The 15074-nt window shown below is 39.9% G+C and overlaps 1 non-coding gene across 1 annotated transcript; it reads right to left on the bottom strand.

Moving 5' to 3' along the window:
- Positions 1-496: 496 nt before the first annotated feature.
- LOC141418710 (small nucleolar RNA SNORA51) lies at positions 497-628 on the bottom strand. Its single transcript, XR_012443364.1, has one exon. It is a non-coding gene; the product is annotated as a small nucleolar RNA SNORA51 (small nucleolar RNA).
- Between the last annotated feature and the right edge of the window lie 14446 nt (positions 629-15074).

Raw genomic sequence — 15074 nt, 5'->3', positions numbered from 1 at the left:
GCTATAATTTTTTTTGAGACAGGGTCTCCCTATGCAACCCAGACTGGCTTTGAACTCATGACTCTCCTGCTTTGGTCTCCTGAATGCTGGGATTACAGGTGTGCACCATCACACTCAGCCAACTATCACTGTTTTCCTCATGACAGCTGTTGTGCAGCATTACTTCCATGCTGCTTTGCCATCTATGTGTCTTCTTTGTTGAGGAGTCTATTCATATCTTTACCCATTCTCAGCTGGGTTGTTGAATTTTTAAAAATTTATTTTACACATTTTCTAAATATTTTCTCTCAGCCTGTAGCTTTTTTTTTTTTGGTTGTACTGGACTTTTGAACTCAGGGCCTCAAGTTTAAGAGGCTTCCAGGCAGGTACTTTACCATTTAAACCATGCCTCCAGCTTTTTTTTTTTTTTTTTTGCTTTATTTATTTATTTATTTATTTAGATATGGTCTTAAGTTTTTACCTGGGGCCAGATTTTTTACTTATCTTTTTCCCTGCCCCATGTCTTCCCATTCATAATACAGACCAGGCACAGGGCCTGGGCTGAGGTGTATATGGGGTAGGTTTACTTTTCCTTCTCTTTCTATACAGTAAGTGTCAGAATGCAGCCTGTGATGAGCACCAGGAAGCCTTTTTCAGTTTTGCATCATCTAATCTGGGTGTAGAAACAGTTTATATTGTTGACGAGAGTTTGATTGCAATTCTGCTGAATCTATAGATCCAGTTAGAAAGAACCGTAATTTTAACAATTATGAGAGCATTGCTCCTGAATAAGGACTATCTCAGCACTTATTTGTATTTACTTGAATTCGCTCAACCTTGTCTCAATGTTTTTGTATGCCTGTTTGTTTATTTTTGGTAGGTTTATACTTCAACAGTTTCAATTTTTTTCCTTTCTTTCTTTCTTCCCTTCCTTCCTTCCTTCCTTCCTTCCTTCCTTCCTTCCTTCCTCCCTCCCTCCTTCCCTCCCTCCCTCCTTCCCTCCCTCCCTTCCTTCCTTCCTTCCTTTTTTCCCTGGTACTGGGGTTTGAACTCAGGGCCTACACCTTGTGCCACTCCACCAGCCCTATTTTTGTGATGGGGTTTTTCAAGATAGGGTCTCCTGAACTATTTTGCAAATGATCACCCCATGCTGATTTCCTCCCCCCACCCAGTATCACTCTTCAACATCTGAGTTGTAAATCACTTTGCAGATATAAGTTTCCCAAAATATAAGGGCGTCTCTTCCCAGAAAATGGTACATGCTCAGTAAAGGGGTATCTGTCCTCAATTTGACCTCTCAGGTAAAGCCCTCTACTTAAAACCTTGTGAATATTGGTCACTTCTCATACATACAATTAAAGACTTGGGAGTCAGCATAATCAAATATGCAGAACAACAAGACGTTGTCAATCAAGTCTATCAATCACTGTAGCCACTCCTGCAAAGACTGTCTAGAGTTTTCCTGCTGTTTGCTCTTACAACTTATAAATTGCCCTTTGAACAAAGATCTGAGCTTCTGTGCCAACTGGTCAGGGCCCACCGCTTTTTCTTTTGCCATGACTATTTCCTTGTCTTTCAATAAAGCTTTGCTACTGCTTTGCAGTTTGTGTTTCTGTCCAGTTCTCTCTTCGGGAGACACAAGAACCTGGGATCAGACAGGGTCTCTTTGGACTACTTAGCGGATAACAGTAACTCTCCTCCCTCCCTCCCCCTTTTTCAAGCAGTGATAGGTTTGATTTTGCTGTCCTCACATGTGTGTGTGTCATATTTCTATCTTCTTCCCCACTTAGTACCCTTTCTTTTCCATCTCCCTCCCACTGATCCCTCAGACAGTCCCCCTTTTACACTCATGTTTCATCATCATCATCATTTTAGGTCTAGTTTCCACAAATTATTGTGGGAATCTCAAGCTGAGACACGGGACATAGGCAGTTCAGCAGGAAGCAACATTTTATTGTGCCGACACTGACCCAGCAGACTCCTGTCCAAAGGCTGAGCCCCAAGAACAAAGGGGTCTCACCTTATGTACCCTTGCAAGCAGGTTACAGAAGCAAAAAGCAAGGTTTAATCCATATATGGTTGCATGTGACTCTATTGGCTACTTCTCTCCCAGTGGTATGTGACCTTCTTTATGTTTCAATTTTTTAAAGTTTTATCTCTCTGTTATGCCATCCCCTCCCCCTGCTACTTTATCAGAACTCAGGCCTTATCTGTTTCTTTTTTTTTATTATTCTCCTCCTTACTACATCATTTTCCTCTTTGATGCTCAGACCCACCTAGGTTCAAAGAGCATCATCTTGATTTAGGGGTTTATATATTTATAGCATCATTACATGTGTGGACATTTTTTTTAAATAGTAGCTTTTATAATGGTTTTGATAGACTGCTACCAGGGGGACCAGTCAGGGTAATATTAAGCATGCTCCTAGGATAAGATCCATTGCCCCACTTTTTATGACAAATGTAGTCTGTACTGTTTTCTTTACTCTGGGACTTTTAGTATCACTTACCAGCAACCTTGCTAACCTGGGGAGTATATGGACCAATGTAACATCTGACCTGTTGGTGGGTTCATGATACAAAGTATAGCTGTGCAGAGGTCCCAACAATGGCTCTCTTATAACATTTAGTACATGGGAAAAACCTTGCAAGGGCAACCCAAAAGGTAAGAGTCCAAGTGTGTAGAGGAGAGCAGGGGTACATCCCATGTTCTCTAGTTCCTGGTCCCCTTCTCCTATTGGCCTCAGTTGCTTTTAAGGTATCTGCTTTAGTTTCTCTGCATTGAGGGCAACAAATGCTAGCTAATTTTTTATGTGTCTTACCTATCCTCATATCTCCCTTGTTATACAGAGATCTTTAAAATAAATACCCTGGTTTTTTGTTTCCTTGAATATCACATTAACCTTATAACAGCAGTTTAAGAACCATTTTGAAGATGCTTACACATACACACATACACACACACAAGTTTTATAAATTAAGCATACCAGAAAAAAAGTCAACTTACGCACACATATGATGAGCTGGAATTCCAGGAATAAATTTTGCGTAGTGTTTTAAACAAATTGACATCCGCAAACACAAAATTAGAGTGTGCTTTCTTTTTTATTGTTTTATTATTCATATGTGCATACAAGGCTTGGGTCATTTCTCCCCCCTGCCCCCACCCCCTCCCTTACCACCCACTCCGCCCTCTCCCTTTCCCCCCCACCCCCTCAATACCCAGCAGAAACTATTTTGCCCTTATCTCTAATTTCGTTGAAGAGAGAGTATAAGCAATAGAGTGCGCTTTCAAAAAAAGAAAAAACATTTCAATTATAACCAGAGGGCTATCAGGTGGAATGGTGGATGATGCATCTGTTCTCTTGTGAGTCTTCCTCTTTAGAACTAAACTTTTTGTTATCCATCCCTTAACCTCACTTGTGGCTATTTCTCGGGGAAAGCTCAACCCCCGCGCCCCTCAACTCTCAGAGATGTCTCACACACTTTCTCCTTGCTCCCTTAACCTGAGAGACCCGGTTTCACCCCAAAGAGGATTATTAGGGGTCTCTGGAGGTAATCAGTTTCCCCTTCTGCATCTTGAGGCAAGTCTGAATTCAAACCCAGGTTTTTACCAGTCTGACAGGCAGTGCTCTCCTCCCCTTGCTGGTTCCTGCACCTCACTGGGTTCCATTGTGTATCTGAAGCCTCAGCCCATCTTGCCAGGAGACAAGTCCCTCCTCTGGATCAAGCTGTCTATTGATGCCTGGTGGTATCATCTCCCAGCAGTCCAGGGGATGCTCCCTGGCAACAACGGAGGTGACAAATTACTGTCTCCACAATCGTGGATGAGCCCCCAAGAAATGTTGTGGGAATCTCAAGCTGAGATATGGAACACTGAGGCAGTTTAGTAGGAAAAAACATTTTATTGTGCTGATACAGACCCAGTGGACTTGTGTTCAAAGGCTGAGCCCTGAGAACAAAGGGGTCTCACCTGTACCCTTGCAAGCAGGTTATAGAAGCAAAAAGCAAGGTTTAACCCACATGTGCTTGCATGCAACTCTATTATAGTCTACTTCACCTCCATGCTATGTGATCTTCTTCATGTTTACATTCTTAAGTTTTATCTCAGTGCTATGCCATCCCCTCCCCTCTGCTACATTATCAGAAGACAGACTTGTCTGTTTCTTTCTTTCTTTCTTTTTTTTAGCTGTCCTCCTTACTACACAATGACTGAGGACATGGAAATATTTGGCTTTTTGAGCCTGGTTTATCTTGCTTAACATGATGATCTTCAGTTCTACCCATATTCCAGCAAACGGTATAATTCCATTTTTTTCTTTATGGCTGAGTATACCATATTTTCTTTATCCATTCATTGGTTGTTAAGCACCTCAGCTGATTGCACAGTTTAGCTATTGTGAACAGAGTTGCAATAAGCTTGGGTATTCAGGTATTTGTCTTGTATATTGATTTGTATTTTTTTGGATATATGTCCAAGAGTGGTGTATTGGGGTCATAAGGTAGGTCTATTTTTAGTTTTTTGAGGAGCCTCCATACTGATTTCCATAGTGGTTCCACTAGTTTACATTCCTACTTACAGTGCATGAGAGTTCCTTTTCCCATGCATTTGTGGTATTTTTTTTTTCTGCCAGTGCTGGGGTTTGAACTCAGGGCCTCACATTTGCTAAGCAGGCACTTTGCCCTTGAATGACTCCACCAGCCTTTTGTGTTAGTATTTTTGAGTAGGGTCTTGCTTTTTTTTTGGTCCATGCTGGCTTTGAGTTGCGATCCTCCTTATTTCTGCCTCCCAAATAGCTAGGATTACAGGTGTGAGCCACCGGCACCCAGTTTGCTTTCTTAATGACTAGCATGTGACTGGGGTGAGATGGAAACTCAGTAAAGTTTTATTTTTATTTTTAATTTTTGGCAGTACTGGGGTCCTTATGCTTGGTAGGCAGGTGTGCTGCCGCCTGGGCACTCCAGCAGCCCCTCTGTGTAGCTTTGATTGGCATATATTTTCTGACCAAGGGTATGGAACAAATCTTCAGGTATCTATTAGCAGTTTGTACTTCTTTTTTCTGAGAGCTGTCTGTCTGCTCAGTTCATTTCTCCACTTATTAATTGGAATTATTTGTTCTGTTGCTGTTCAGTTTTTGAGTTCTTTGTATATTTTGGATATTAATCCTTTATCTGGATAGATGGCAAAGATTTTCTCCCATTCTACGGGCTGTTTCTTGATTCTGTAATTGCTTTTTTTTTTTTAATGTGCAGAAGTTTTTTCTCTTTCTTTCTTTTTTTGAGTGCTGGGGTTGGTACTCAGGGCTTCACACTTACTAGACAGGCATTCTACCACTTGAACCATGCTTCCAGCCCCAGAAGCTTTGTGTGTGTGTGTGTGTGTGTGTGTGTGTGTGTGTGTGCATGTTTCATATTATTCTTTCTTTTCTTTTTCCCAGGAGTTTTCTACTTTGATCCAGTTCCATTTGTCAACTCTTGCTCTTACTTCCTGGGCAATTGAAGACATATTCAGAAATAATTACCAATATCTGTATTTCCCAGAGTTTCCCATATGTTTTCCTGTAAAAGTTTCAAGGTTTCTGATCTTACATTAAAATCTTTGGTCCATTTTGAATTTATTTTTGTATAGGGTGAGAGGGATTTAGTTTCAGTCTTCTATGTATAGACATTCAGTTTTCTCAGCACCATTTGTCTTTTCTCCAATGTATGTTTTTGGCTCCATTGTAAAAAATCAGATGTCTGGAGCTGGTGGATGGCCCATGTGGTAAAGCACCTTCCTAGCAACCACAAGGCCCTGAGTTCAATCATTAGTACCACCAGAAAACAAACAGATATCTGTAGTTGTGTGGGTTTATTTCTAGGTCTTCTATTCTATTCCATTGGACTGTCTGTTTTTGTTACTATGGTTCAAACAAATATTTGATTCTGTTTACATACTGTATTACTTTTAATGATTTGTATATGCCAAACCATTCTTGTACTCCTGGTATGAAATAAACTTGATCATGATATATGGTCTTTTTAATGTGTTGTTGAATAAGGTTTGTAATTTTTTGCAGACCTTATTCTTGCACTTATGTTCATTAGGGAATTTGAGGGCTGGCAGAGTGTCTCAAGCAGTAGAGCGTCTGCCTAGCAAGTATGAGGCCCTGAGTTCAAAATCCCAGTACAGCCAAAAAAAGTGGTATCATTAGGGAAATTGGCATATATTTTTCTTTTGTGTGTGTGTCCTTATCTGGTTTTAGTAAACAGAGTAATACTGGTTTCATAGAATTAATTTGGTAGCATTCTATCTTTTTCTATTTTATTAAATAGTTTGAAGAACTTTGGTGTGGTACTTCTTTAAAGGCCTGGTGGATTTTGAAGTGAATCTATCTGATCTTGGGTTTTTCTTTGTTGGTAGACTCTTTGCTTGTTGTAGATCTCCTTAAGTAGTTTATATCTTCTTGGTTCAATTTTGGTAGATCATATGTATCCAGAAATTTATTCATTTCTTCCAGATTTTCCAGTTTATTAGAATGTAAGTTTTAAAAGTATTTCATAATGATCCTTTGAATTTCATAGGTGTTTGTTGTGATAGCCCCCTTTTATCTCTAATTTCATTAATTTTTGTCTTCTTTATCCTTTTTTGAGCAGTAGGGCTGAGTTTACCACTCATATCTTTTTTTTTTTTTTTGGTGGGATTGAGATTTGAACTCAGGGTTTCACCAGTTTTATCTTTTCAAAGAACCTTTTCCCCCATTGATTCTTTGCATTTTAGTCTCCATTTTAAAATGTCCATTTCATTTATTTATGTCCTAATTTTTATTTTTTCTTTTCGCCTACTAATTTTGGGTTTGCTTTGTTTTTCTAAGAACCTATAGTGCACCATTAGACTATTTGTTGGATCTCTCTCTCTTTTCTAAGGTAGATGCTCATAGCTGTAAAAATTCCTTTTAGCAATGCTTTTTGCTGTATTCCAAAGGTTCTGGTAAATTTTGTTTTCATTTTCATTTGAATCTAGGAGTTTTTTAATTCCCCCCCTTATTTCTTTGATGTCTCCCTTGTTATCTAATAGTGTGTTATTTAGTCTCCTTGTGAGCAGTTTCTTTTGCCTTTTTTTGTGGGACTGGGGTTTTGAACTCAGGGCTTTGCGCTTGCAAAGCAGGTGCTCTACTGCTTGAGTCACACCTCCAGTCCATTTTGCTCTGGTTATTTTGAAGATGAGGGTCTTACAAACTACTTGCCTGGGCTGGCCTTGAACCATGTTTCCTCTGATCTCAACTCCCCAAGTAGCTGGGAGTGCAGGTGTGAGTCACTGCACCCCACTGTTTTGCTGTTGATTTCTACTCTTATTCCACTGTGGGCTGATAAAACATAGGAAGTTATTTAAATTTTCTTGCATTTGTTAAGACTTTATGTCCTAAAATATGATCAATTTTGAGAAAATTCCATGGACTGCTGAGAAGAATGTGTAAGCTATTGGTGCATCTTCTCACCATTGGACTGGAGTGGTGGCTCAGTAGTTAATCATTCAACGCAGTACTCAAGAGTCTGACTCCAGCCCCCCTCCATGCAGAGGGGGGAAGCTGAGCTGCAGAAGCAATCTCATTTGATAGATACCCACCTTGAGAAGACAGCAGTATTAAAAAAGAACAATCACTGTCACTGCTCCACTATGTGTAGAGGAATAAAGGAGTAAAGGTAACACTTCATGAACTAGGAAGACCTTATTTGATAAAGGTAGTAATGGAAAGAAGATAGGAGGGGTAATGCTGATGAATAGTACAAGATGTAGGGTGTTATAAGGGTGGAAGAGAAGATGACTGAAAAGGGGAACAGGTACTAGAGAAAAGGTTAGATCAAAAAGAATTAACCTAGAAGGTAACACCCACACACAGGAAATCAATGTGATTCAATGCCCTGTATAGCTATCCTTATCTCAACCAGCAAAAACCCTTGTTCCTTCCTATTATTGCTTATACTCTCTCTACAACAAAATTAGAAATAAGGGCAAAATAGTTTCTGCTGGGTATTGGGGGGGAGAGGGAGGGGGTGGAGTGGGTGGTAAGGGAGGGGGTGGGGGCAGGTGTGCACTGTTTCAGAGTTGATTTTTATGCTTGCTGATGGGGAGAAATCCTGACACATTTTGAGGTCACATAATTCTGTGTTAATTCTTGTGCTGTGAGAACAGAGAAAAGAATTTGTTTTTCCTGCTCAGGGTCTTAACCTCACCTTTGCAGGTGAGGGCTTTTTCTCTCCCCTTTGTAGGTATTTCTAGACATCTAGAAGTATAGTGACAAAAGCTACATTTTCAATGTCGCACATGCCATTACAGGAACAAAAGGCTATCATGACATTTCAATCAACCATCACAAATTTCACACCACATGAGCCTATAACCAAAAAATGCCATAACAAGAGACAAGCATAACAAATTTATTTAACAAGGTTTTACATGGCATGAGAGCTGGGTTTTATTCCCAATGAAAACTGTTTAATTTTATGCTTAGGTGACAGGAAGAATGTATAATGGGAAGAAATGTGATTGGAAAAACTGATGTAAAATCAGAATTCTAGACAGAGATCCAAAATGGTGGCTAGGGTAGGGAATCAGAAATCCTAAGCTCTGTAACCCCAGAAACCTCCTTGAGACATTGGAGCTACACTTGTGTAATTCTGATTGCTCCTAGCCAAAATACTAACTGCCATCACATTAGTGCAGATAAAATTCAAAGTCTGACTCTTAAATCAGCCTTTAATTGCACCTAACATCTATGAAAATTCTGCATGGCACAGCCAGCAAGATGTGTCTGGCCTCCAGCCCTGGGAAAAAAGCCCCCAGCTGTTTCTCTCTCTCTCTCTTTCTTCTCCCAACAAGCAGAAGACAGAGCATCAATCAGAATCAAACTCTGCGACATCCTGGACCCCTAGTCCTTTGACACTCTCTCTGTGCCATGCCACACTGACAAAAGCCAGCCATTTCTCCCTGCCAGTTGGTTCCAAAGTTGCTGAAACTGCAGAGGAACAGGTGTGCATCATGCACCACACACAACTCCCCTACTCACCTTCTGGGAAAATGACTCAGCAAAGCCCCTGGGCATACTGAACTGTCCTTGCCCAAGAAAAGTGAAAAACATAAGCAGCAAACTGTAATCTAACACTGACAGTGGAAGTGGGGCTGGAATGCTGAATCTGCCCTGGAGAATGGGGGTGAGGCAAAGAGCCAAACTCTCAGTGCTAAATTCTCAGTGATCTAATGCTAGTGAGAGTGGGAGCAGGGTGACAAGCCAACCTGTCAGAGGAGCTGCCAGCATCCAGCAGAGATCAGGGAAGGCATAAAGGCTGAGAGCAGGAGGTGGAGCCATAGGCCAACCTCCCAAAGCAGGACAGGTGTTGGATTCCTGAGCTGATTTCTGGGGCACAGGGCAGCATTCAAAACTGAATTGCCCCACATTACTATGGGAGGAGCTGACCAAACAGAACTGCAGCTGAAGGGCATTCAACTGCTGGCTGGTGTATACAACAGCTCTGACCACCTTGCATGAGCTGGCCATCTTGTCTCACCTCAGAACTCCAACTAACTTGTGGACAGAAGGAACCAAATACTACTCACAAGCCAGTCACCTGATGTGAGACTATATCAGAGTTTCCACTTGTATACCAATACCAGGATTAGACACCTAAGGAAAAAATCCAGAACTTTTACCAAAAGTCTGAACTTTCTGTGGTTCCTGAACCTGGTGTTTTTTACTGTTTTTTTTTAATTTTAATTTTTATTATTCTTGTATTAACTTCACCATCATTATTCTCTCCCTATTCTTAACCTCTTCCTTCTCCTGTGCTACAATCTATTGTTCTCCCTCCCAACTACTCTTTCTGCCCTTCTCATATACTCTTTTCCCTGTCATTACCTTCCCCTTCTAAACTTTCCCAGCCTGTCACCACACTACCCCTCCTTCCTACACACTTACCATCTGCTGACTAACCTATTCTACCAACTGTACACAACCCCAGCTCTTGCAACCCTGACACAAGCACCCTCCACTACAACAACAGAAATACACCCAAACACACACCAGGGCCATAAAACCAGTAGTCTCCATATATCTTCCCCCACCCACCCACTCCTTTTCTTACCCCACTTAGTACCACCTTTACCATTCCCCAAAATCTATAACTAACCTAACAACTCACCCACCCCAACTCCCACTGTTTATAGATATTATCATCAATATCTATAATTCTATATTATATTCAATAATATAATTCAATATTATAATTTCTATATAATATGTAAACAACTGGTCTGGCATTGAATCTGTGAATTTATTATTGCTAAATTACACCTCCATGCCAGGGACAGAAAAAGCACATCAACCTAGCTAACAACCAAGTCAGCCAAAACACAAAAAGTAAATCAAGGAAAGAAATCAGGCAATCAAAACCACCAACTAGACTATCAAAAACATAGTTGCACAGCACCAAGTGGAGTGATGGGCAGAAGAAGAGGGATGGAAACCACTCTTCTCAAAAAAATTTCAATATAGGATTCAGTGGGAAATGATGAAAATGCATACCCATTTCCTGACCTTAACAAAAGAATGATAAATGTCACTAAGGAGCCCAGTGACACCCACATAAAAACCCTCAAAGAAGATATTTTGGACGATATTACCAAGAAATTCATGGAGAAGATACTAGACATGGTTAAACAGAATGTACAAGATGCACTCAAGAAATTTCAAGACACCAAAAATAAAGAACATGAGAAGACACAGAAACAAATAAAGGAACACAGAGAGGACTTCAACAAACACCAAAGTGAAACAAAGGGCACTATAAAAGGAGAGATATGTGAATTAAAATGAAAATAAATAATATGAAAGAGGCATTGAACAAAGGTATAGTAAACCTCAGAAATCCTGGAAATAAAAATCCCTTTAGTCACACAAAACGGGATTTTTAGTGAAACAAACAGTGGGAGGCCACTCCAGCAGACTAGAACAAGTGGAAGACAGAGTCTCAGAGCTCAAAGATAAAATAGAAATTAAAGAAAAAACACAAGAAATCTTAGTCAAATAACTCAGGAGCTGTGAAAGCAATATACAAGAACTTACTGACTCCATCAAAAGACTAAATCTGAGAATCATGGGTATTGAAGAAGGAGAATAGGTGCAAGCCAAAGGGATATGTAATATATTCAATAAAATAATAATAATAGAAAATTTCCCAAATCTCAAGAAAGTTTTGCCCATTCAGATACAGGAAGCCTCCAGGACACCAAACAGATTTGACCAAAATAGAACTTCACCATGACATATTATCATTAAAATAAAAACCAGAGAGAACAGAGAAAGAATAGTGAAGGGTGTAAGAGAGAAAAAGCAAATAATGTATAAAGGTAAATCCATCAAAATAACAGCAGATTTCTCAACGGAAACCTTAAAAGCAAGAGGGCATGGAATGAGGTATTTCAGGCACTGAATGAAAATAACTTCAGCCTTAGGGTATTCTACCCAGCAAAACTATCACTCAGAATTGATGGAGGAATAAAAATCTTCCATGATAAACAGAAACTAAAACAATACATGACCACCAAGCCACCACTACAGAAGATTATACACAGAATTCTGCACACAAAAGATGAAAGCAAACAAAACCATGAGAGGGAAGGAAGTATCAAACCACAGGAGAAGAAAAGACAGGAAATCAGAGAGTAGAACTAATTCAACTGCACACAATCAAACCCTTAAACAACAAAACAACTAAATGGCAGGAATCAGCACATACCTATCAATACTAACACTGAATGTCAATGGACTCAACTTCCCCACCAAAAGACACCACTTGGCAAACTGGATTAAAAAGGAAGATCTGGCAATCTGCTGTTTACAAAATCCATCTTATTCGCAGAAATAAACAGTGGCTTACAGTGAAAGGCTGGAAGAAGTGTTTACCAAGCCAATAGCTGCCCCCAAATCAGGCAGGAGTAGAAATATTTATATCAGACAAAGTAGACTTCAAACTTACATTGGTCAAATGAGATAAAGAAGGATACTTCATACTAATAAAAGGTTCAATACATCAAAAGGAAATAACAATTATCAACCTATATGCACCCAATGTCAGTGCACTCAATTTCATACATTAAAGGACATAAAAGCACATATAGACTCCAACACAGTGGTAGTGGGAGACTTTAATACCCCTCTATCAGTAATAGATAGGTCATCCAAACGAAAAATCAACAAAGAAATCCTAGAACTAAATGACACCATTAACCAAATGGACCTAACTGATGTCTACAGAATATTTCATCCAATAAAGGCATAATATACATTCTTCTCAGCAGCTCATGCTGAGAACTTTTTCCAAAATAGATCATATCTTAGGACAGAAAGCAAGCTCCAGAAAATATAAGAAAAGAGAAATAACACCTGGCATTCTGTCTGATCACAATGCATTAAAACTAGAACTCAACAACAAAAACAACAGCAGAAAATATGCAAATAATTGGAGGCCTAAAGGCTGAATAACACATTGCTCAACAATCAGGGGTCACAGAAGAACTAAGAAAGGAAATCAGAAGGTTCCTGGAAGCTAATGAAAATGGAAACACAACCTACCATAACCTATGGGACACAGCAAAGGCAGTCCTAGGAAGAAAGTTTATAGCCATGAGTGCATACATTAAAAGGATAGAAAGAGGGGAATTCCAAGATGGTGACTAGAGGGAGGAAGCAGAAAGTGTGCCTCCTATAGTGAAATCTTGGAGAGACAATGGAGTAACACCTTGCAGGCAAAGCCACCAAGAAGAGGCAAAACTTTGACCCCTCCATACCTCCAGCTTGTGCAGAGAATCTGGCCCCCGGCCTGCCAGACGCCCACGCCCAGACAGCTTGGGAAGACACGGACAAGGTGAGCTAAGTGGTACGTGGTATTTCCACAGACAACCCTGGGCCAGATCAGCATAGCTCCCTGGACAGACTGACCCCACCTGGGGAAAAAAGAGAAACTGAGTAATAAGCAGTAAGAACTGTGCCGTGAGCAATGAAGGGGGGGGGAGGGGAATCCCTCCCGGAACTGTAAATAAACAAGCCGGGCCTGGCCGGAGAGGGCAGGAGCAGGGGCATGCGTCCAGCAACCAGGAGCAGGAAAGCTTGTAAAAGCGGCTGTGGGAGGAAAACTCCACAGGAGAGGGGGGAAGATCCACTTCCCATGTGAGCTGTAAACAAACACTCAGGCCTGAGAAAGTGGGTGCAGTGTCACCTCCCCCAGTGTGCTTGGAAAGGGGAAAGCTTGTAGCAGTGGTGGTCATGCACAGCAGAACTCTGAGTAAACAAAGCCTGCAGGGCCAGGTGAGTGCTAAGCTCATCCCAGAGATCTGCATAAATAAAGCCGCCAGCAACAGCAGGCTGACAGGAGCAGGCAGGCGAGCCACAGCCGCACATACCATTCACAGACCTGTCTCCAGACTCTTTTTTTTTCTCTCTCCCTACCTTTGATGAGAAAACAACCAAACTACACCTGCATGCTGAAAAACTTACTGAAACTGTATTGCATTTGAACTTGGGACACTTTGTGGGTTTTTTTTTTTTGTGCAGTTTTGGTCTACTTTATATGTTTCCTCTTTGATGAGACAACTACAGAACAACATCTGAGGCACCATCTCCAGAATTGGAGGCTGAGGGACAGAGAGCAAAGTTATTAAGACTGAAATTTCATTGCATTTGAACTTTATTTTCTATTTTTTTATTTTGTTTTATTTTATTGTATTTATGTATATATATTTTTGTTTCATTTACTTATTTTTTATTTTTATTCTTATCTTTATCTTTTTTATTTTTCATTTTCAATCCTCTCTCTGTCTGTCTAATGCCTTTTCAGCTTACGGTTGACTAGTACAATGTCTCTCCTTGTTTATATCTTTGAAACTTTATTTGTTTGTTTCTTTTTTTTCTACTTGATTATTTATTTTTCCCATTTTCTTTAACTTCTTTGCTTTCCATCCCCTCTCACCCTTCCATTCTAAATATCACTAGTGCTATTATTATAAGCCAGAAAATACTTAAGTGCACACAGTACAGGGACAATAACAGCACCAAGGGCAATGATGGGAAGACAGTAAAAACAGGGAAACCAGTTTCCCCACAGCAAAAAATTAGTACAGGAACCAGAGGGAAATGAAGAAAACAGATACTCAGATCCAGACTCCAACAAAATGAAGATAAACTATGCCAAAGAACCCAATGAAGCCCACAAGAATAATTTAAAAGAAGACATACTACAGGTAATCAGTGAGAATTTTGTAGAGATGATAGTGGATATGGTCAACCAAAATGTACAGGAGACACTCAAGAAATTCCAAGACAACCAAAATAGAAAATTTGAAAAAGCAAAAGAAGAAATAAAAGAAACCATAGAAGCACTGTATAAACACCAAAGTGAAACAGAGAACACTATTAATAAAGAGATAAATGAACTTAGGACAAAAATAGACAATATTAAAGAGGAAATGACCCAGGATATGGAAAACCTCAGAAAAAAGAACGAAACAGAATTGCAAAACAAAACAGAAGGTCAATCCAGCAGAATAGAACAAACAGAAGACAGAATCTCAGAACTCGAAGATGAAATGGTAACTAAAGGAAAAACCGAAGAACTATTAATTAAACAACTCAAGACCTGTGAAAAGGAAATGCAAGAACTCACCGACTCCATCAAAAGACCAAACTTGATAATCATGGGCATCGAAGAAGGAGAAGAGGTGCAAGCAAAGGGAATGTGTAATATATTCAACAAAATAATAACAGAAAATTTCCCAAATCTAGAGAAAGATATTCCCATACAGATGCAAGAGGCATCAAACAGACAAGATTTAAATGGAACTACCCCATGACATATCATCATTAAAACAACAAGTTCAGAAACTAGGGGAAGCATATTGAAGGTTGTAAGAGAGAAAAAACAAGTAACATACAAAGGCAAACCCATCAAAATCACAGCAGACTTCTCAAGAGAAACATTAAAGGGAAGAAGAGCGTGGGGTGAGATCTTCCGGGCACTGAATGAAAATAACTTCAACCCCAGGATACTCTACCCAGCAAAACTAT

Source organism: Castor canadensis, chromosome 17, assembly GCF_047511655.1.
Source record: "Castor canadensis chromosome 17, mCasCan1.hap1v2, whole genome shotgun sequence".
Lineage (NCBI taxonomy): Eukaryota > Metazoa > Chordata > Mammalia > Rodentia > Castoridae > Castor > Castor canadensis.
Note: the sequence above shows the minus strand (reverse complement) of the source record. Positions and strands in the feature narration are given on the sequence as shown.